The sequence below is a fragment of the Neoarius graeffei genome, chromosome 18 (assembly GCF_027579695.1).
Source record: "Neoarius graeffei isolate fNeoGra1 chromosome 18, fNeoGra1.pri, whole genome shotgun sequence".
Taxonomy (NCBI): domain Eukaryota; kingdom Metazoa; phylum Chordata; class Actinopteri; order Siluriformes; family Ariidae; genus Neoarius; species Neoarius graeffei.
In genome coordinates this window covers 55,669,527-55,691,267 of record NC_083586.1, presented here as the reverse complement: position 1 = coordinate 55,691,267, position 21,741 = coordinate 55,669,527, and the positions used below count along the sequence as shown (strand labels likewise).

Sequence of the window (21,741 nt, the reverse complement as noted above, 5' to 3'; positions counted from 1 at the left end):
TTGAATTAAAATTGTCATCAGTATTTATTGCCTTTTTTTTTTTGTAAGAGATACAATTCACACCAGCCATTCTTCATTTTCACATTCAGGTTTCTTACTTCTTTAAAATGCCAAGCTGTTAAAATGCCACAAACATGCACAAGTAACACTTTTACCAGAGACGTACGGTATCAAGTCCATGGTAGGGACTCGATGTTATTATTTTTTTTTAGTAATATTAATATTATTTATTTGAAAATCTGATCAAACTTTCTTGTATTTATCCATTAAACCTCTTAACTGAAGAAAACCAAAGTGGTTGAGTCAGATGCATCCCATCAGTGTAGAAGCTTTAGTGTAGAAGATCAACCTCCAGATATGAGTACACTTCCCTCTAGTGGAGATGCACGAGCAGGGAGCGTAACGCTCGTCTTTGAAAACCTTTTCACTCATAAAATGTCAATTTCTCGTAATGTTTTTCATTTTTAAAATTAACATTAATTACTTTAAACAAGATTACTACTTAGTACAAGGAAATTGATAATAAAAGTGAAAATACATCACAATAAAAAAAGATGTTTAGTGTTTCCAGTGATAGCATTTTAGTTTAAATTACCATTGGAATGCTGTAGAAGAATCATACGCTCACTAATACATTCATAAAACACACTATATATATATATATAGAAGACAGACTGTGGCTTTCTTCAGTCATACCTAGCAGCATTTTTCCAGGGGATTTGTCTCGGCCTAAATGTAGAAAAAGAGAAGACAACAGTGTTGGGATTAGATGTGGAACAGCATGAACAAGTCAACGTTTGAAAAACAGTGGAAGGCAGAACCGCAGTTTTTCTGTGTCACAATAATTCTGTGTTTTGAGAACGAGGTTAAATGATACGGTGAAGGAAACCAGTGCGTGTCATCAAATCAGAACATCAAGGCCGTAGTCACTCATCTGGCCTGCCATCAAAACAACCCTGACAACCAAACCATCAAACAGAACTGAAATGTGACGATGTGAGACACGACCAACCTCCACGACTAATTGTTTACAACAGGAAAATCAGCAAAGGACTAAATTTTGTTCCTCGAGGGAAGAAGGTTGACCCAAAACATCCACCAGAACTGAATTCGCCTGATAAATGAGAAAGGAGATACAATTCTAGTCAGAAGAAAATGTATTAAGTTGACCTAATTACTAATTTGTTAGCAAAAAATTGACAATACAACGACCAGGTATTGTGCAGAAGGTCGAGTTCTTTCAAATAAAACAATCAGAACTGAAATCTGTTGAGAACTGAAGGAGGGAGGAGACACAATTTAACGGGAAATAAACAAAGTTGTAAACAAATTATTTACAACAGGAAAATCAACAAAAAAATGACCAAGTTTTGCTCCCCAAGGGAAGATCGACCCAAAACATCGATCAGAACTGGAATCGGGTGAGAAATCAGAGAGGAGATACAGTTCTAGTGAAAAATCCGAAATCTCGTTAAGGTGACCTAATTAGCAGGTCGTTAGCAAAAAACTGACAATACAACAACCAAGGTTTGTGCAGAAGGTTGAGTTCTTTTAAACTAAACAATCAGAATTGAAATCGATTGAGAACTGAGGCAGGGAGGAGACACGATTTAATTGAAAATAAACAAAGTTGTAAACAAATTGTTCACAACAGGAAAATCAACAAACAAACAAGTTTTGTTCCTCAAAGGAAGATCTATCCAAAACATCAGTCAGAACTGGAATCGAGTGAGAAATCAGAGAGGAGATACAATTCTAGTAAGCTGCCTGGAAAATTCGTTAATTTGACCTAATTACAAACTCGTCAATTTTGTTTTTTTTTTTTTTTGCTAACAAAACAACGACCAAGTTTTGTGTGGAGTTTTGTGAGCTCTTTCAAGCAAAACAATTGGAATGGAAATCCATGGAGAACTGACGGAGGAGATACGATTGAACTGAATTTTAGACGACGGATGGACGATGGACACAACGCCATGGTAACAGCTTATGGACAGATGAGCTAAACATAATTGTGGGATCACTTTCAACTTTCAGTTTAGTCGTTTATCAAAGCAGAATGTTGGGGAGGAAAAAAACCCTTCCAAAAACCATCCAAATTCTTATCAGCACAAAGTTCTAAAGCCAAGATCTGTGATGGTATGGGGGAGTGTTAGTGCCCATGGTATGGGTAACTTGCACATCTGTGAAGGCTCCATTAATGCTGAAAGGTACATAAAGGTTTTGGAGCAACATATGCTGCCCTCCAGATGACATTTTTTTCCTGGGACATTCCTGTTTATTTCAACAAGACAATGCCAAACTGTATTCTGCATGTGTTACAACAGCATGGCTTTGTAGTAAAAGAGTGCAGGTGCTAAACTGACCTGCCTGCCTCTCAGTGAAAATGTGTGGCTCATTATGAAGTGCAAAATACGACAACGGAGACCCCGGACTGTTGAGCAACTGAAGCAATAGGGAAGCAATTTCACTACTAATACTTCAATAATTAGTGTCGTCAGTTCCCAAACACTTACAAAATGTTGTTAAAAGTAAAGGTGATGTAACACAATGGTAAACATGTTCCTGTCAGAACTTTTTTGGAATGTGTTGCAGGCATCCAATTCAGAATGAGTGTATGCTTACAAGAAACAATAAAGTTGATCAGTTTGAACATTAAATATCTTGTTTTTGTATTGTATTCAACTGAATATAGGTTGAAAGGTATTTACAAAACATTGCATTCTGTTTTCATTTATGTTTTAAATGTGTTTTCATTTAAGCGTCCCAACTTTTTGGAAATTGGGGTTGTAAATGAAAATTTCTACATCTACAAATGGACTATAAAGGGGACATTAACAGTTTAAAAAAAATTAAGCAAGTCAATATTTGCTGTTAAATGTCCTACAAGGTATACCTAAATGGTTTTATAAGGAAATTGGCTGCAGAACCTGCCGTTGTGCTTCTTGGACACGTTGGCTGTCACACTTGCTTCAGTTTCTTGCTTCTACGCAAGACAGACTTCATTACGCGCGTGACTTACTGTATATAATCCAAATTTGACCACGCGAAGGGTTTTTCCCAGAACACCACACGTTTGAGATGGTCTCTAGTGTTCATTTTGTCACTGAGAAATGTGACAAAAAAATATGACACACAGGAAGTGAGGACGGCGCTTATGTTACCATCACCCTGATGTGAACTCTTCGTACATGACTGTTTTCTCTGCTGTAAATCTAGATTATTTGTCCTCTCCCAAAAAAAAAAAAGGTAGGTGACTGTGGTTTTGAAAACCTTGTGGTATATTTTAAGCGAAGCACCGCAAGAGGAAAACGTTTTAGATGTTATCATCAATATTAGTGTTCAGGTGTTTCCTTAATGCAGAGTACAAATATGTCATGAAAAATGTCATTCATTCATTCATTCATTCATTCATTCATCTACGTATCTATCTATCTATCTATCTATCTATCTATCTATCTATCTATCTATCTATTAGCAACACAAATTAAGAAGAAAATAATTACATGTATTTAAAAGACAAGTTACAATATACACTCACTGGCCACTTTAATAGGAACGTGTTCTTGATTCTAAGATCCATTGTTCTTGGCTGCAGGAGTGGAACCCAATGTGTTCTTCTGCTGCTGCATGCTGAGATGCTTTTCTGCTCACCACGGTTGTAAAGAGTGATTAAATGAGTTACTATATCCTTCCTGGTAAAAAAGCTCAAACCACGAACCTGTCCGTTTTCCTCTGACCTCTCTTATCAACAAGGCATTTGTTTCCACCCACAGAACTGTCGCTCGCTCGCTCACTCACTCGAAGTTTTTTTGTTTTCCGCACCATTCTGTCTGTGTAAACTCTAGAGACTGTTGTGTGTGAAAACCCCAGGAGATCAGCAGTTTCTGAAATACTCAAACCAGCAGTCCATCTGGCTCAAACCAACACCCATACCACAGTGAAAGAAAGTCACACTTTGAGATCACAATTTTTCCCGTTCTGATGTTTGAACATTGTAAACATTAACTGAAGCTCTCGATTTGTATCTGCATGATTTGATGCGCTGTGCTGCTGTCAAGGGATCGGCTGATTCGAGAACTGCATCAAACAGCAGGTGGATGGCGTGTGTGTGTATATATATATATATATATATACACACAGCGGCACAGTGGTGTAGTGGTTAGCGCTGTCCGCCTCACAGCAAGAAGGTCCTGGGTTCGAGCCCCGGGGCCGGCGAGGGCCTTTCTGTGCGGAGTTTGCATGTTCTCCCCGTGTCCGCGTGGGTTTCCTCCGGGTGCTCCGGTTTCCCCCACAGTCCAAAGACATGCAGGTTAGGTTAACTGGTGACTCTAAATTGAGCGTAGGTGTGAATGTGAGTGTGAATGGTTGTCTGTGTCTATGTGTCAGCCCTGTGATGACCTGGCGACTTGTCCAGGGTGTACCCCGCCTTTCGCCCGTAGTCAGCTGGGATAGGCTCCAGCTTGCCTGCGACCCTGTAGAAGGATAAAGCGGCTAGAGATAATGAGAATGATATATATATATATATATATATATATACACACACCCTGTATATTTATTTTGCTGATAATAAAGTATTTAAGAGGCAGCTGTAGTTCTGATGATCAGAAGGTTGTGAGTTCAGATCTCAAAACTACCAAATAATTTAAAAAAAAAAATCTAAACCAAATAAAAAGATTCTTTACCAACGAGCGCCTGGCTGTATGCTTGAATCATTTCCTGTCTCACATCTGTGTCACTTTATAGTCTAACAAACTGATACAAATGTAATATACAGTGTCTTGCAAAAGTATTCATCCCCCTTGGTGTTTGTCCTATTTTGTCACATTACAAGCCGGAATTAAAATGGATTTTTTGGGGGGTTAGCACCATTTGATTGACATAAATTGTTGTTTTATTGTGACACAAACAATAATTCAGATGAAAAAACAAATCTGGAGTGTGCATAGGTATTCACCCCCCAGAGTCAATACTTTGTAGAGCCACCTTTTGCAGCTGCAAGTCTCTTGGGGTATGTCTCTAGTAGCTAAGCACATCTAGCCACTGGGATTTTTGCCCATTCCTCAAGGCAAAACTCCTTCAAGTTAGATGGGTTGTGTTGGTGTACAGCAATCTTCAAGTTATGCCACAGATTCTCAACTGAATTGAGGTCTGGGCTTTGATTAGGCCATTCCAAGACATTTAAATGTTTCCCTTTAAACCACCCCAGTGTAGCTTTAGCAGTATGTTTAGGGTCATTGTCCTGGTGGAACATGAACCTTCATCCCAGTCTCAAACCTCTGGCCGACTCAAACAGATTTTCCTCCAGAATTGCCGTGTATTTAGTGCCATCCATCTTTCCTTCAGTCCTAACCAGCTTTCCTGTCCCTGCCAATGAAAAATATCCCCACAGCATGATGCTGCCACCACCATGCTTCACTGTAGGAATGGTGTTCTCAGGGTGTTGGGTTTGTGCCACACATGGCGTTTCCCATGATGGCCAAAAAGTTAAATTTTAGTCTCATTTGACCAGAGAATCTTCTTCCATGTGTTTGGGGAGTCTGCCACATGCTGTTGGGCAAACTCCAAATGTGTTTTCTTTAAGCAATGGCTTTTTTCTGGCCACTCTTCCATAAAGCCCTGCTCTGTGGAGTGTACGGCTTAAAGTGGTCCTATGGACAGATACTCCCATCTCCGCTGTGGATCTTTGCAGCTCCTTCAGTGTTATCTTTGGTGTCTTTGTTGCATCTCTGATTAATGCCCTCCTTGCCCGGTCTGTGAGTTTTGGTGGGCGGCCTTCTCTTGTCAGGTTTGTAGTGGTGCCATATTCTTTCCATTTTGCTATAATGGATTTAATAGCACTCCGTGGGATATTCAAAGTTTGGGATATTTGTTTATAACCCAACCCTGATCTATACTTCTTCACAACTTTGTCTCTGACCTGTTTGGAGGCTCCTTGGTTTTCATGTTGCTTGCTTAGTCATGTTGCAGAGTCAGGGTCCTTCCAGAACAGGTTGATTTTATACGGACATCATGTGACAGATCATGTGACACTTTGATTGCACACAGGTGGATCTTAATCAACTAATTATGTGACTTATGAAGTGAATCGCCAGTGACCAGCTCTTATTCAGGGGTTTCATATAAAAGGGGGTGAATATCTATGCACACTCCAGATTTTCTTAATTATTGTTTTTGTCACAATAAAACAACTATTTGCATCTTTAAAGTGGTCGGCATGTTGTGTAAATCAAATGGTGCTAACCCTCCAAAAATCCATTTTAATTCCAGCTTGTAATGCGACAAAACAGGACAAACACCAAGGGGGATGAATACTTTTGCAAGACACTGTAAATGGATCAGTCCAGATATGAAGGACAAACCTATTCCCGGATCAGCACTCATACGTCAATAAGATGCGTGCGCCAACAGAATCTGATTCATATTAAAAGCCATTATCAGTCTCACCTTTTTCCTGTCTCTCCTTTAAAAAATTAAAAAACAGGTCCTGCGTCATGCTGAGTTTCACCAGAACACTGGAAAAATGTGACCAGTTCAGATAAATTTTTTAAAACACACCCTGATCTGGAGGTTTATTTAGGTTGTTAAGCACTTGTGCCATGTTTTCGTCTTCTTTTCTTTCTTTTTTTTTTTTAAAAGTCATTGTTTTAAGAGCCAAAAGTAATAGCAACAATCAGTTCTGATCAAACAAAATATCCATATCAGACTCCCACAGACTGCAGCGAGGCGCCGTGGAACCCAGTCGCACTTGAAGTAACAATTCAGACACGAGTCTGACTATTACAACAAAATATTCCATAAATGTTAGGATGTAAATAAGTCACAGTGCTCATGTTTTATTATCCATTATCTATCATCATATTCACACCTGAAACAATAATTTCTAAAGCAGTACCCTTCGCACAGGAATTTCCCTTTCACCAAAGGCAAATCAAAAAAGCCAATCATGAGGATAGGAAGACTTCTTGTAAAAGACAGGAAGTGGTAACACCCCATTTCCTGTGGTGCTACAAAAAAAAAAATGAAGCACTGCAAAAACAACCCAGTCTTCCGTGCATATCCTCCGTGCACAAAATTTTATTCTGCTCCAATCCAGTTCTGAGTTTATGACACCGTGTTTGTGTGTTTTTATTCATTTTCACTTTAGGCTTAAAAAGAAATTTCTTATTATTATTATGTGAATTTAAAAATGTAAGTCTGGCTTTAAAAAAAAACCCACAAAAAATTTCAATTAAATTAAAAAATACAAAAAAACCCACCTTTGACTATGGTTGATATGTCAGGGAAGAAAGAGCATTCTTTAAAAAAAATAATAAAACTTACAAAATCACTCCATCTGAACATTTATGACAGGGGCGTAGCTGGGGGGGGGGGGGTGATCCTGGGGTGCCCGTGACACCCCCCTCTCTTGTCGGACTATACATTTTTTCAATAGCTGCATAAGAATATTAGAAAAGAGCCCACTGTAATTTCTCATTATCTCATCTCATCATCTCATTATCTCTAGCCGCTTTATCCTGTTCTACAGGGTCGCAGGCAAGCTGGAGCCTATCCCAGCTGACTACGGGCGAAAGGCGGGGTACACCCTGGACAAGTCGCCAGGTCATCACAGGGCTGACACATAGACACAGACAACCATTCACACTCACATTCACACCTACGCTCAATTTAGAGTCACCAGTTAACCTAACCTGCATGTCTTTGGACTGTGGGGGAAACCGGAGCACCCGGAGGAAACCCACGCGGACACGGGGAGAACATGCAAACTCCACACAAAAAGGCCCTCGCCAGCCACGAACCCGGACCTTCTTGCTGTGAGGCGACAGCGCTAACCACTACACCACCGTGCCATCTCATCTCATCTCATCTCATTATCTGTAGCCGCTTTATCCTGTTCTACAGGGTCACAGGCAAGCTGGAGCCTATCCCAGCCGACTACGGGCGAAAGGTGGGGTACACCCCGGACAAGTCGCCAGGTCATCATAGGGCTGACACATAGACACAGACAACCATTCACATACTGTAATTTTTCTAAAAAAAAAAATTTTTAAACTAGATTGCCACCTCAGCCTCATTAGGGTTTTTATAACCTTGTACCGTATGGACTTCCTGTGGTTTGGGCGCGAAAACCCAGTTTGTCAGAGTGTGTGCGGGAGAGGCGGATGTAAGTGCAGATATGTTAAATAATGCACAGTGCGTTATGAGCATAAAGTGCGTAAAACGCACGCAACAGGCAAACAGTCCGAAACAGCAGGCCAAGTCATAATCGAGGAAACAGGCAGGAGGTCAACGAGGCGTGGACAGAATATCAGAGGCAAAACTATACAAGATCAAGGGACGAGAAACAGGAGTCGAAAAACCAGGAGATCGACAAGAACAGGGCCAGGAAACAAGGCTCAGTAAGGCACACTAGACGTGGCGTAATACTTCGCATCGTTCTTGCATGGGCGCAGTCCTTAAATAACCCAAACACAGTTCATTGATTAAAGACAGGTGTTCTTTGTTAACGGTGCACGTGCCGGAGCTCGGTAGGCGTACGTGCAGCCCGAGGCGCGCCTTCAGGTGCACGAGCCAAGGCGCGCAGGACTGAAACAGTTCTGCGCAAGCGCAACACGATCGCACTAGAAAGCATGGTCAAGCTGCCAGTGTAGCTGCAGTCTTTTTAGTTGCGAATTACGAGTATTTCCTCTTGTGTTAATAATTCGCCATGTCAAAACAAGCGAAACTTTCCTCCTTCTTTCGACGTGAAGAGAGGTATATATTTTTTTCCATCAAAGTTGCATTTTGTGGCTTCGAAGCTAAGTTTTAGTGCCGTTTCTAGAACACATCATCAAGAAAACGTGGAAGAAACAGCAACGGAAGAGCCCGATTCTAAGCTACCCAAAACTAGCAATGGTAATTATTTTTTGTTACATAATGTACTCAGGCTGCCAGTCAGTGTGTGACCCCCCCCTTTGAAAAATCCTAGCTACGCCCCTCATCTCATCTCATTATCTCTAGCGGCTTTATCCTTCTACAGGGTCGCAGGCAAGCTGGAGCCTATCCCAGCTGACTATGGGCGAAAGGCGGGGTACACCCTGGACAAGTTGCCAGATCATCACAGGTAGCTACGCCCCTGTATGAGCATTTTGTATTGTTTTATTTCCAGACTTTTGCAGTTGAAAGAATTTTCTGTAAATCTTTAGATTATAATATTTGCATAATTGAAAATCATCATCGCTCTGCTCATTTTCCTCTGCCAGAATGGTTCATTGGTGCATTTTGTGCTTGAAATTATAATTGTAGCTGCTAAAGATGGCTCTTTGAAAGTTCTCTTTGTTACACTTTGGGTACTGGAATGTTTCTCCTTAGCCATATCATGTAGTTTCGTATAAGACTAGTTATATGACGAGGTTATGGTTTTCTCCTTTCCCACGGAGGTTCCCATCACGATGAATGTCATGCGCTTGTGTTTGTTTTGGATTCTGTCCTGTGATTGGTTTGTTGTCTGACTGTGTTCACTTGTTCCATGTTGATTCTTGATTCCTGTATGTGTCATTGTTCATCCTGTCCTGTGGGTTCCTTCATAACCTTCATTGAAGTGAGTGAGGCAAGTGAGTTTGATGATGAAGTAACTTGGCGAACTCCAACTTTGACTGTGTCAACTTCTTCACTTGTTCAATCGGTACACAGCAAAATCCCCAGTGTTGAATTAACACCCAGAGTGTTGATTTAACACCCAACTGTGTTTATATAGGTCCAACTGGACAGAAATTAACTCTGAAAGTGTTAATTCAACACTGAGGAATTTGCTGTGTAAGTGTAGTATTTCAGCGATCTTCATTTATGGGTTATGATAATATTTTCTGGTACACTCTCAGAAAACAAAGTACATTATTGTACCTTTCGGTATACAATGGCTTGTCACTGGGGCAGTACCTTCTAAGGTACTTAATTGTGCCCTTTATATACTGATTGGGATTATATATATGTACCTTTTTTGACCCTAAAAAGGTACACATAGTTACCTTCGAGCCATCCATCCATTTTCTTCCGCTTATCCAAAGTCGGGTCACGGTGACAGCAGGGTATTCCAACCATCCCTCTCCCGAGCAACGCTTTCCAGTTCCTCCTGGGGGATCCCAAGGCGCTCTTAGGCCAGATGAGATATATAATCTCTCCAGCATGTTCTGGGTCTACCCCAAGGTCTTCTCCCAGTTGGACGTGCTTGGAAAACCTCCAAAGAAAGGCGCTCAGGAGGCATCCTAATCAGATGCCCGAACCACCTCAGCTGACTCCTTTCGACCTTGAAGTCCAATAATGAGCCCTAGGGGGTACATTAGTGTCGATTGTATCTTGGAAGACAGAAATGGACTCCTACTGCACCCCTATTTCTAACAGTATAGGTTTGACAAACATCAGTTTTTTGATGTATGTGGTGTTTTCAGATCGGTTTTCAGATGCATGTCCAATATACCTCAGACGTTGTGCATAGATGAAATTCTGCAGGGGGGTATTCTCCTGCTTCCAAATGACATCCACCTTTCACCATACTTCTCAAACATTGAAACTCACACACTTCCATTTTCTTTATCTGCCATGACAAAGTCTTATCAGTTTTTTGTCTCGAGCATTAATTTCTGTATAATCTTGCTTTTTTTTTACATTATCCTGGATTTTACACCGCGAGATGGCCTAGTGGTTAGTGTGTCTGCCTCTCAATCGGGAGATCGCGAGTTCTACTCGTGGTCAGGTCATACCAAAGACCATCATAAAATGGTACCTACTGCCATCTGGCAAGGCATGCTGCAATACAGATGTGAGTGGGGAGTCAAATTCTCGTGGTTACCAGAGGACCAGCCCACCACTGTAACCCTAGGTATGTAATAGGTGAGAGGCTGACGGCTACAGAAACTGAGCTCGGCGCCACCTAATGTGCCATACGGTGCAGGAAGGCACTGTATGGCAGTGGATTTACACTGGATTTTGCTTGTTTAACGTTGCTTGCCTGTGTTTTATTAAACCCCACAAGGGGCTTGGATTACGATTCATGTATTCACTGAATGTACTTACTGTATGTACATGTATCCAGTCTCCTCTCCATACAAGTTAGCCATCCAGAAACCACATCAATGTTCCATAGTGCCAATGAGTTCAACCTGGACTCTGTTTCTGACAGTTTCTTACATCCAAATCCCTAACGACTGAATCTGACTCCAACAGGTTAGATAGTAATCAGTGAAAACTGGCTTTTAGGTCATCCAGTGCTCAGAGAGTAGAAATGCAATAATTCTAGATGGCTTAGTTTGGTTTGGGTTCAATGTAGATGTCCTCATTCTGAATACCAGGAATCACTACTATAATTTCTCCAGTGAAATATCACCCGGACGCCACTGCAGGCCAAAATTATTCTTTGGACAACAGTATAATTTGAGGCAACGCCATTTTTAGCTCTGTGACATCTAGGAATTCAAATGTTTTCCCAAGGCTACACATGGTGTACAGTAGAGCCTAAAAAACACAACAAGACCGTCAGCGATGGTGTAGCTCATTCCGGCCTCATATAGTCCAGAAGGAACGATCTAAAGTGGGCCACCTTGTGCAATAAATGTTGCAGGTTATATACACTATATACAAGCTATGTATAGAAACGATATCCACCCTAGGAATACCGACCTATTTGCCAGAAAGAATCCAAAACGCTGAGGAATTGACTGAGAAGAAGCAATTTTTGTTGAACTGCTCATTAAGGCTTAATTAGTCCACTATTAACTTCATTAATAATTGCAATTAAGGAAATCTGGGTAGACGCTCTATGCACCCTAGGTACCCCTACTTTCATGCCAAAAAGAATCAAAATCGGTGAAGAACTGAGGGAGAAGAAGTGGTTTGTGTGGAAACTGCTTGTTAGGGATTGATTAATTACTCCATATCTTCATTATTAATTGTGAGTATGCAAATTTGGGTAGAAGCTATATATGCACCCCAGGCAGACCGACCTTCCTGCCAAAAAGAACAAAAATCAGTGAAGAATTGAGAGAGAAGTGATTTTTGTGAAATGTGGATGACGCCGGATGGACAACAGACAACACATAATGGGATAAACTCATCACCTGTCGGCCGGATGAGCTAATAAGGGAATAGATAATACAGTGGTCTCGCTGCCTGCTTCAAGATCAACATCATTCGAAGTTGTAATTGTTCCGGAACCGTAAATGATTGGTAACGATCCAAATCAAACTATAGATATTTTCGTTTTCAAGAAACAAGCTGGCGGTACGGTGGTGTAGTGGTTAGCGCTGTCGTCTCACAGCAAGAAGGTCCGGGTTCGAGCCCCGTGGCCGGCAAGGGCCTTTCTGTGTGGAGTTTGCATGTTCTCCCCGTGTCCACGTGGGTTTCCTCCAGGTGCTCCGGTTTCCCCCACAGTCCAAAGACATGCAGGTTAGGTTAACTGGTGACTCTAAATTGACCGTAGGTGTGAATGTGAGTGTGAATGGTTGTCTGTGTCTATGTGTCGGCCCTGTGATGACCTGGCGACTTGTCCAGGGTGTACCCCGCCTTTCACCCGTAGTCAGCTGGGATAGGCTCCAGCTTGCCTGCGACCCTGTAGAACAGGATAAAGCGGCTAGAGATAATGAGATGAAATGAGATAGTGAAATGAGATGAAATGAGATAATTATCCTACAGATAAATCTATCTTACCCCATTTATCTTTGCAATATTGCTAGTCATGGTTACAGGCAAAACAAAGTGTGTTTTGTGTCCTAAACTCTATATAAAAAGACGTATTACGTACTCATACCGTACTTAAGTCTTACATATATGATATTGATTTATGTTTCATGTTTTCAGGGCTTGTCTTGTTCTTCTGTTGCAGAAATAAATGTTGTTTTTAAAAATAAATGGGTTTTCTTTGTACTTTTGTCTACATACCCCTAGAAAACGTATCAGTATTGCCTTAAATGCCTCAAAATTTTAGGGCAAAAGGAAATTCAAGGGGCGCAAAAAATGTTTGAGGCCATTTAAGGTGTCAAAAGTTAACATTGAGGCCTGAGGGGTGGGGGTGGGGGACTATGCAGGAAGTGTCGTCACTTCGAGAACCATCATCCTGGTACAAAAGTCTCAGAGGCTTAAAATGTGCCAGTTTATTTCCAGAACCGGTCTTTCAAAGGTATCTGGCTCATATGAAAGAACAACGACAAACTCTGCCTTGTTCCAGGTCAAAAGTCTCACGAGCCGTTTCTCGAAAACAAGCCCAAAGGAAGCCTGTAGTGTTTAACCGCATCATGGATAACACATTGGTTACTGGCTACACGTTGGTTTTGTACAAAGGGCACGTTAAAAAAAACAAAAACCTGAGAGGCCAAAGCTGAAGGTGTGTGTGGTTGTGTCATAAAGAAGATTCCTCGCTGCTTTGAGAGCGTACAGCATTTATAGCTTATTATATCACAGTGCTACTGAATTCTGATTGGTCAGAAAGTGTAGATTGATTTTTTTTTTAATAACAGCAGTTCTGGCAAATGTGTTTGCTTTAATACATTATTGTTTCTGTAGTAACAGCTCATTCACGGAGACTTGGTGCAGTTTTCTGGACGGTGAGTCCATGTTTCTCTCAATTTCATGGAAGGAGTCTCCAGTGTCAGTGCTTTTGGTAACAGCATGACTTTAACAAGCAATTCTTCAGCAGAGAGGCCAAAATTATGAAATTGAGACTGCATGAACGTGTCAGCTCAGTGACATTGCTAAAGTATGGAATCCAAGGCAAAATGTACCAAGCTTGTAGTACTCTTGTCCGACTCGTGCCCTAATTTTAAGGACTCGTGACTTGACTTGGACTTGAGCACTGATGACTGGGACTTGCGCGTTAACTGCATTCGGACTCGTAAATTGGAGACGAGGACTCTGAATTTTTCTTTATTTTTTGTAACATGCCATAATAATTTGGCATAAGATATTTATATTTCTATCTACGTTAATTTTTATACAAATTTCGTTCAGAAACTGAGCTCGGCGCCACCTAATGTGCCATACGGTGCGGGAAGGCACTGTATGGCACTGGATTTACACTGGATTTTGCTTGTTTAACGTTGCTTGCCTGTGTTTTATTAAACCCCACAAGGGGCTTGGATTACGATTCATGTATTCACTGAATGTACTTACTGTATGTACATGTATCCAGTCTCCTCTCCATACAAGTTAGCCATCCAGAAACCACATCAATGTTCCATAGTGCCAATGAGTTCAACCTGGACTCTGTTTCTGACAGTTTCTTACATTCAAATCCCTAACGACTGAATCTGACTCCAACAGGTTAGATAGTAATCAGTGAAAACTGGCTTTTAGGTCATCCAGTGCTCAGAGAGTAGAAATGCAATAATTCTAGATGGCTTAGTTTGGTTTGGGTTCAATGTAGATGTCCTCATTCTGAATACCAGGAATCGCTACTATAATTTCTCCAGTGAAATATCACCCGGACGCCACTGCAGGCCAAAATTATTCTTTGGTCAACAGTATAATTTGAGGCAACGCCATTTTTAGCTCTGTGACGTCTAGGAATTCAAATGTTTTCCCAAGGCTACACATGGTGTACAGTAGAGCCTAAAAAACACAAGACCGTCAGTGATGGTGTAGCTCATTCCGGCCTCATGTAGTCCAGAAGGAACGATCTAAAGTGGGCCACCTTGTGCAATAAATGTTGCAGGTTATATACACTATATACAAGCTATGTATAGAAACAATATCCACCCTAGGAATACCGACCTATTTGCCAGAAAGAATCCAAAACGCCGAGGAATTGACTGAGAAGAAGCAATTTTTGTTGAACTGCTCATTAAGGCTTAATTAGTCCACTATTAACTTCATTAATAATTGCAATTAAGGAAATCTGGGTAGAAGCTCTATGCACCCTAGGTACCCCTACCTTCATGCCAAAAAGAATCAAAATCGGTGAAGAACTGAGGGAGAAGAAGTGGTTTGTGTGGAAACTGCTTGTTAGGGATTGATTAATTACTCCATATCTTCATTATTAATTGTGAGTATGCAAATTTGGGTAGAAGCTATATATGCACTCCAGGCAGACCGACCTTCCTGCCAAAAAGAACAAAAATCAGTGAAGAATTGAGAGAGAAGTGATTTTTGTGAAATGTGGATGACGCCGGATGGACAACAGACAACACATAATGGGATAAACTCATCACCTGTCGGCCGGATGAGCTAATAAGGGAATAGATAATACAGTGGTCTCGCTGCCTGCTTCAAGATCAACATCATTCGAAGTTGTAATTGTTCCGGAACCGTAAATGATTGGTAACGATCCAAATCAAACTATAGATATTTTCGTTTTCAAGAAACAAGCTGGCGGTACGGTGGTGTAGTGGTTAGCGCTGTCGTCTCACAGCAAGAAGGTCCAGGTTCGAGCCCCGTGGCCAGCAAGGGCCTTTCTGTGTGGAGTTTGCATGTTCTCCCCGTGTCCACGTGGGTTTCCTCCAGGTGCTCCGGTTTCCCCCACAGTCCAAAGACATGCAGGTTAGGTTAACTGGTGACTCTAAATTGACCGTAGGTGTGAATGTGAGTGTGAATGGTTGTCTGTGTCTATGTGTCGGCCCTGTGATGACCTGGCGACTTGTCCAGGGTGTACCCCGCCTTTCGCCCGTAGTCAGCTGGGATAGGCTCCAGCTTGCCTGCGACCCTGTAGAACAGGATAAAGCGGCTAGAGATAATGAGATGAAATGAGATAGTGAATTATCCTACAGATAAATCTATCTTACCCCATTTATCTTTGCAATATTGCTAGTCATGGTTACAGGCAAAACAAAGTGTGTTTTGTGTCCTAAACTCTATATAAAAAGACGTATTACGTACTCATACCGTACTTAAGTCTTACATATATGATATTGATTTATGTTTCATGTTTTCAGGGCTTGTCTTGTTCTTCTGTTGCAGAAATAAATGTTGTTTTTAAAAATAAATGGGTTTTCTTTGTACTTTTGTCTACATACCCCTAGAAAACGTATCAGTATTGCCTTAAATACCTCAAAATTTTAGGGCAAAAGGAAATTCAAGGGGCGCAAAAAATGTTTGAGGCCATTTAAGGTGTCAAAAGATAACAATGAGGCCTGAGGGGTGGGGGACTATGCAGGAAGTGTCGTCACTTCGAGAACCATCATCCTGGTACAAAAGTCTCAGAGGCTTAAAATGTGCCAGTTTATTTCCAGAACCGGTCTTTCAAAGGTATCTGGCTCATATGAAAGAACAACGACAAACTCTGCCTTGTTCCAGGTCAAAAGTCTCACGAGCCGTTTCTCGAAAACAAGCCCAAAGGAAGCCTGTAGTGTTTAACCGCATCATGGATAACACATTGGTTACTGGCTACACGTTGGTTTTGTACAAAGGGCACGTTAAAAAAAACAAAAACCTGAGAGGCCAAAGCTGAAGGTGTGTGTGGTTGTGTCATAAAGAAGATTCCTCGCTGCTTTGAGAGCGTACAGCATTTATAGCTTATTATATCACAGTGCTACTGAATTCTGATTGGTCAGAAAGTGTAGATTGATTTTTTTTTTTAATAACAGCAGTTCTGGCAAATGTGTTTGCTTTAATACATTATTGTTTCTGTAGTAACAGCTCATTCACGGAGACTCGGTGCAGTTTTCTGGACGGTGAGTCCATGTTTCTCTCAATTTCATGGAAGGAGTCTCCAGTGTCAGTGCTTTTGGTAACAGCATGACTTTAACGAGCAATTCTTCAGCAGAGAGGCCAAAATTATGAAATTATGAAATTATGAAATTGAGACTGCATGAACGTGTCAGCTCAGTGATATTGCTAAAGTATGGAATCCAAGGCAAAATGTACCAAGCTTGTAGTACTCTTGTCCGACTCGTGCCCTAATTTTAAGGACTCGTGACTTGACTTGGACTTGAGCACTGATGACTCGGACTTGCGCGTTAACTGCATTCGGACTCGTAAATTGGAGACGAGGACTCTGATTTTTTTCTTTATTTTTTGTAACATGCCATAATAATTTGGCATAAGATATTTATATTTCTATCTACGTTAATTTTTATACAAATTTCGTTCAGAAACTGAGCTCGGCGCCACCTAATGTGCCATATGGTGCGGGAAGGCACTGTATGGCACTGGATTTACACTGGATTTTGCTTGTTTAACCTTGCTTGCCTGTGTTTTATTAAACCCCACAAGGGACTTGGATTACGATTCATGTATTCACTGAATGTACTTACTGTATGTACATGTATCCAGTCTCCTCTCCATACAAGTTAGCCATCCAGAAACCACATCAATGTTCTATAGTGCCAATGAGTTCAACCTGGACTCTGTTTCTGACAGTTTCTTACATTCAAATCCCTAACGACTGAATCTGACTCCAACAGGTTAGATAGTAATCAGTGAAAACTGGCTTTTAGGTCATCCAGTGCTCAGAGAGTAGAAATGCAATAATTCTAGATGGCTTAGTTTGGTTTGGGTTCAATGTAGATGTCCTCATTCTGAATACCAGGAATCACTACTATAATTTCTCCAGTGAAATATCACCCGGACGCCACTGCAGGCCAAAATTATTCTTTGGTCAACAGTATAATTTGAGGCAACGCCATTTTTAGCTCTGTGACGTCTAGGAATTCAAATGTTTTCCCAAGGCTACACATGGTGTACAGTAGAGCCTAAAAAACACAACAAGACCGTCAGTGATGGTGTAGCTCATTCCGGCCTCATGTAGTCCAGAAGGAACGATCTAAAGTGGGCCACCTTGTGCAATAAATGTTGCAGGTTATACATATACACTATATACAAGCTATATATAGAAACGATATCCAACCTAGGAATACCGACCTATTTGCCAGAAAGAATCCAAAACGCCGAGGAATTGACTGAGAAGAAGCAATTTTTGTTGAACTGCTCATTAAGGCTTAATTAGTCCACTATTAACTTCATTAATAATTGCAATTAAGGAAATCTGGGTAGAAGCTCTATGCACCCTAGGTACCCCTACCTTCATGCCAAAAAGAATCAAAATCGGTGAAGAACTGAGGGAGAAGAAGTGGTTTGTGTGGAAACTGCTTGTTAGGGATTGATTAATTACTCCATATCTTCATTATTAATTGTGAGTATGCAAATTTGGGTAGAAGCTATATATGCATCCCAGGCAGACCGACCTTCCTGCCAAAAAGAACAAAAATCAGTGAAGAATTGAGAGAGAAGTGATTTTTGTGAAATGTGGATGACGCTGGATGGACAACAGACAACACATAATGGGATAAACTCATCACCTGTCGGCCGGATGAGCTAATAAGGGAATAGATAATACAGTGGTCTCGCTGCCTGCTTCAAGATCAACATCATTTGAAGTTGTAATTGTTCCGGAACCGTAAATGATTGGTAACGATCCAAGTCAAACTATAGATATTTTCGTTTTCAAGAAACAAGCTGACATTTAACACAGAGGACCGACTTGCTAGATCACTAACCTGTGGACGACAGGAGATGCCCAGGGTGTAGGAACTGATAAAAATAAATAAATAAATAAATAAATAAATAAATAATCGATTTCATGAAGTGAAACGTTAAGATTTTTTAAGTTCTTGTCACCTCCTCAATAATCTTATCATCCCTTATTGCAAAACCATGAAAAGTCCAAAATCGGTTCTCGACAGAGAATTAAAAAAAAAAAAAAACAACCTCTACACATTCTGTATTGTTATTAAAGATGCGTCCTGGATCATCATTTTGGCACTGTGTTAAAGGGGGGGGGCAAGCCTCAACACCAGGCATTGCCCTAATGCCCGAGTTGCCTGATCAAGATGCTCGGGCAGAAATATTTTAGCGAGTTAGGCCCATTGAGCACGCCTATGGTCGGCTTTTTAAGCACAAAAATGATTTTCGAGCGAGTACGTTACAAAAAACAAGACGTATTAACCAGCATCCTCGCCTCCCCTGTGATCGCCATTTTGTTTTTTTCTTCCTGATTTGTAACGGCGATTCTGATTGGCTTGCTTCAGGCACATGTGCGCATTTGTGCTTTTCATCACTCCGAGTGGTCGCTGGTGCCCTCTACATTTTCCCGGGTTGACTTCAGGATGTCCACATGTATATGTAAAAAAGCTAGTGGTAAGTACATTCAGTGAATGGAAAGACATGCTTTTGTGTCTCAAACAAAAGTAAACCACACCCTCTACAGTAAATATACAGTGCCTTGCAAAAGTATTCATACCCCTTGAACTTTTTCACATTTTTCCACCTTACAACCACAAACTTAAGTTTTTTTATTGAGATTTTATGTGATAGACCAACACAGAGTAGCACATAATTGTGAAGTGAAATGAAAATGATAAATGATCTTCAAAATTTTAAACAAATAAAAATCTTAAAAGTGTGGTGTGCATTAGTATTCAGCCCCCTGTACGCTGATACCACTAAATACAATCCAGTGCAATCAATTGCTTTCAGAAGTCATCTAATCAGTTAACAGAGTCCTACTGTGTGTAATTTACTCTCAGCATAAATACACTTGTTCTGTGAAGGCCTCAGTGGTTTGTTAGAGAACACTGAAGAACAAACAGCATCATGAAGACCAAAGAACTCACCAGACAGGTCAGGGATAAAGTTCTGGAGAAGTTTAAAGCAGGGGTAGGTTATAAAAAAATATCCCAAGCTCTGAACATCTCAAGAAGCACTGTTCAATCCATCATTCAAAAATGGAAAAAGTATGGCACAACTGCAAACCTACCAAGACATGGCCGTCCACCTAAACTGACAGAGTGAGCAAGGAGAGCACTGGTCAGAGAAGCAGCCGAGAGGCCCATGATCACTCTGGAGGAGCTGCAGAAATCCACAGCTCAGGTGGGAGAATCTGTGCACAGGACAACTATAAGTCGTACACTCCACAAATCTGGCCTTTTTGGAAGAGTGGCAAGAAGAAAGCCATTGTTGAAAGACAGGCATAAGAAGTCCCGTTTGCAGTTTGCCAGAAGCCATGTAGGGGACACAGCAAACATGTGGAAGAAGGTGCTTTGGTCAGATGAGACCAAAGTTGAACTTTTTGGCCTAAATGCAAAGCGCTATGTGTGGCGGAAAACTAACACTGCTCATCACCCTGCACACACCATCCCCACTGTGAAACATGGTGGTGGCAGCATCATGCTATGGGGATGCTGTTCTTCAGCAGGGACAGGGAAGCTGGTCAGAGTTGATGGGAAGATGGATGGAGCTAAATACAGGGCAATCCTGGAAGAAAACCTGTTGGAGGCTGCAAAAGACTTGAGACCAGGAAGGAGATTCACCTTCCAGCAAGACAATGAGCCTAAACATACAGCCAGAGCTACAATGGAATGGTTTAGATCAAAGAATATTCATGTGTTAGAATGGCCCAGTCAAAGTCCAGACCTAAATCCCATTGAGCATCTGTGGCAAGACTTGAAAACTGCTGTTCACAGACGCTCTCCATCCGATCTGGCTGAGCTTGAGCTATTTTGCAAAGAAGAATGGGCAAAAATTTCAGTGTCTAGATGTGCAAAGCTGGTAGAGACATACCACAAAAGACCTGCAGCTGTAATTGCAGCAAAAGGTGGCTCTACAAAGTATTGACGCAGGGGGGCTGAATACTAATGCACATCACATTTTTCAGATTTTTATTTGTTGAAAATTTTGAAGACCATTTATCATTTTCATTTCACTTCACAATTATGTGCTACTCTGTGTTGGTCTATCACATAAAATCTCAATAAAAAACTTTTAAGTTTGTGGTTGTAAGGTGGAAAAATGTGAAAAAGTTTAAGGGGTATGAATACTTTTGCAAGGCACTGTATATCATTTACATAGTGAATTATCCTACAGATAAATCTATCTTACCCCATTTATCTTTGCAATATTGCTAGTCATGGTTACAGGCAAAACAAAGTGTGTTTTGTGTCCTAAACTCTATATAAAAAGACGTATTACGTACTCATACCGTACTTAAGTCTTACATATATGATATTGATTTATGTTTCATGTTTTCAGGGCTTGTCTTGTTCTTCTGTTGCAGAAATAAATGTTGTTTTTAAAAATAAATGGGTTTTCTTTGTACTTTTGTCTACATACCCCTAGAAAACGTATCAGTATTGCCTTAAATACCTCAAAATTTTAGGGCAAAAGGAAATTCAAGGGGCGCAAAAAATGTTTGAGGCCATTTAAGGTGTCAAAAGATAACAATGAGGCCTGAGGGGTGGGGGACTATGCAGGAAGTGTCGTCACTTCGAGAACCATCATCCTGGTACAAAAGTCTCAGAGGCTTAAAATGTGCCAGTTTATTTCCAGAACCGGTCTTTCAAAGGTATCTGGCTCATATGAAAGAACAACGACAAACTCTGCCTTGTTCCAGGTCAAAAGTCTCACGAGCCGTTTCTCGAAAACAAGCCCAAAGGAAGCCTGTAGTGTTTAACCGCATCATGGATAACACATTGGTTACTGGCTACACGTTGGTTTTGTACAAAGGGCACGTTAAAAAAAACAAAAACCTGAGAGGCCAAAGCTGAAGGTGTGTGTGGTTGTGTCATAAAGAAGATTCCTCGCTGCTTTGAGACACCGTACAGCATTTATAGCTTATTATATCACAGTGCTACTGAATTCTGATTGGTCAGAAAGTGTAGATTGATTTTTTTTTTTTAATAACAGCAGTTCTGGCAAATGTGTTTGCTTTAATACATTATTGTTTCTGTAGTAACAGCTCATTCACGGAGACTTGGTGCAGTTTTCTGGACTGTGAGTCCATGTTTC

The 21,741-nt window shown here is 40.9% G+C and overlaps 1 protein-coding gene across 4 annotated transcripts in view; it reads right to left on the bottom strand.

The window, feature by feature from the left end:
- zgc:172122 (uncharacterized protein LOC571844 homolog) overlaps positions 1-21,741 on the bottom strand; it is a 65,349-nt gene continuing 43,608 nt past the window's right edge. For all 4 annotated transcript variants that reach the window (XM_060899030.1, XM_060899031.1, XM_060899029.1 and 1 more), the window contains one exon: positions 1-729. The gene's annotated coding sequence lies outside the window, so the exon portion shown is untranslated. The remainder of the gene's footprint in view (positions 730-21,741) is intronic.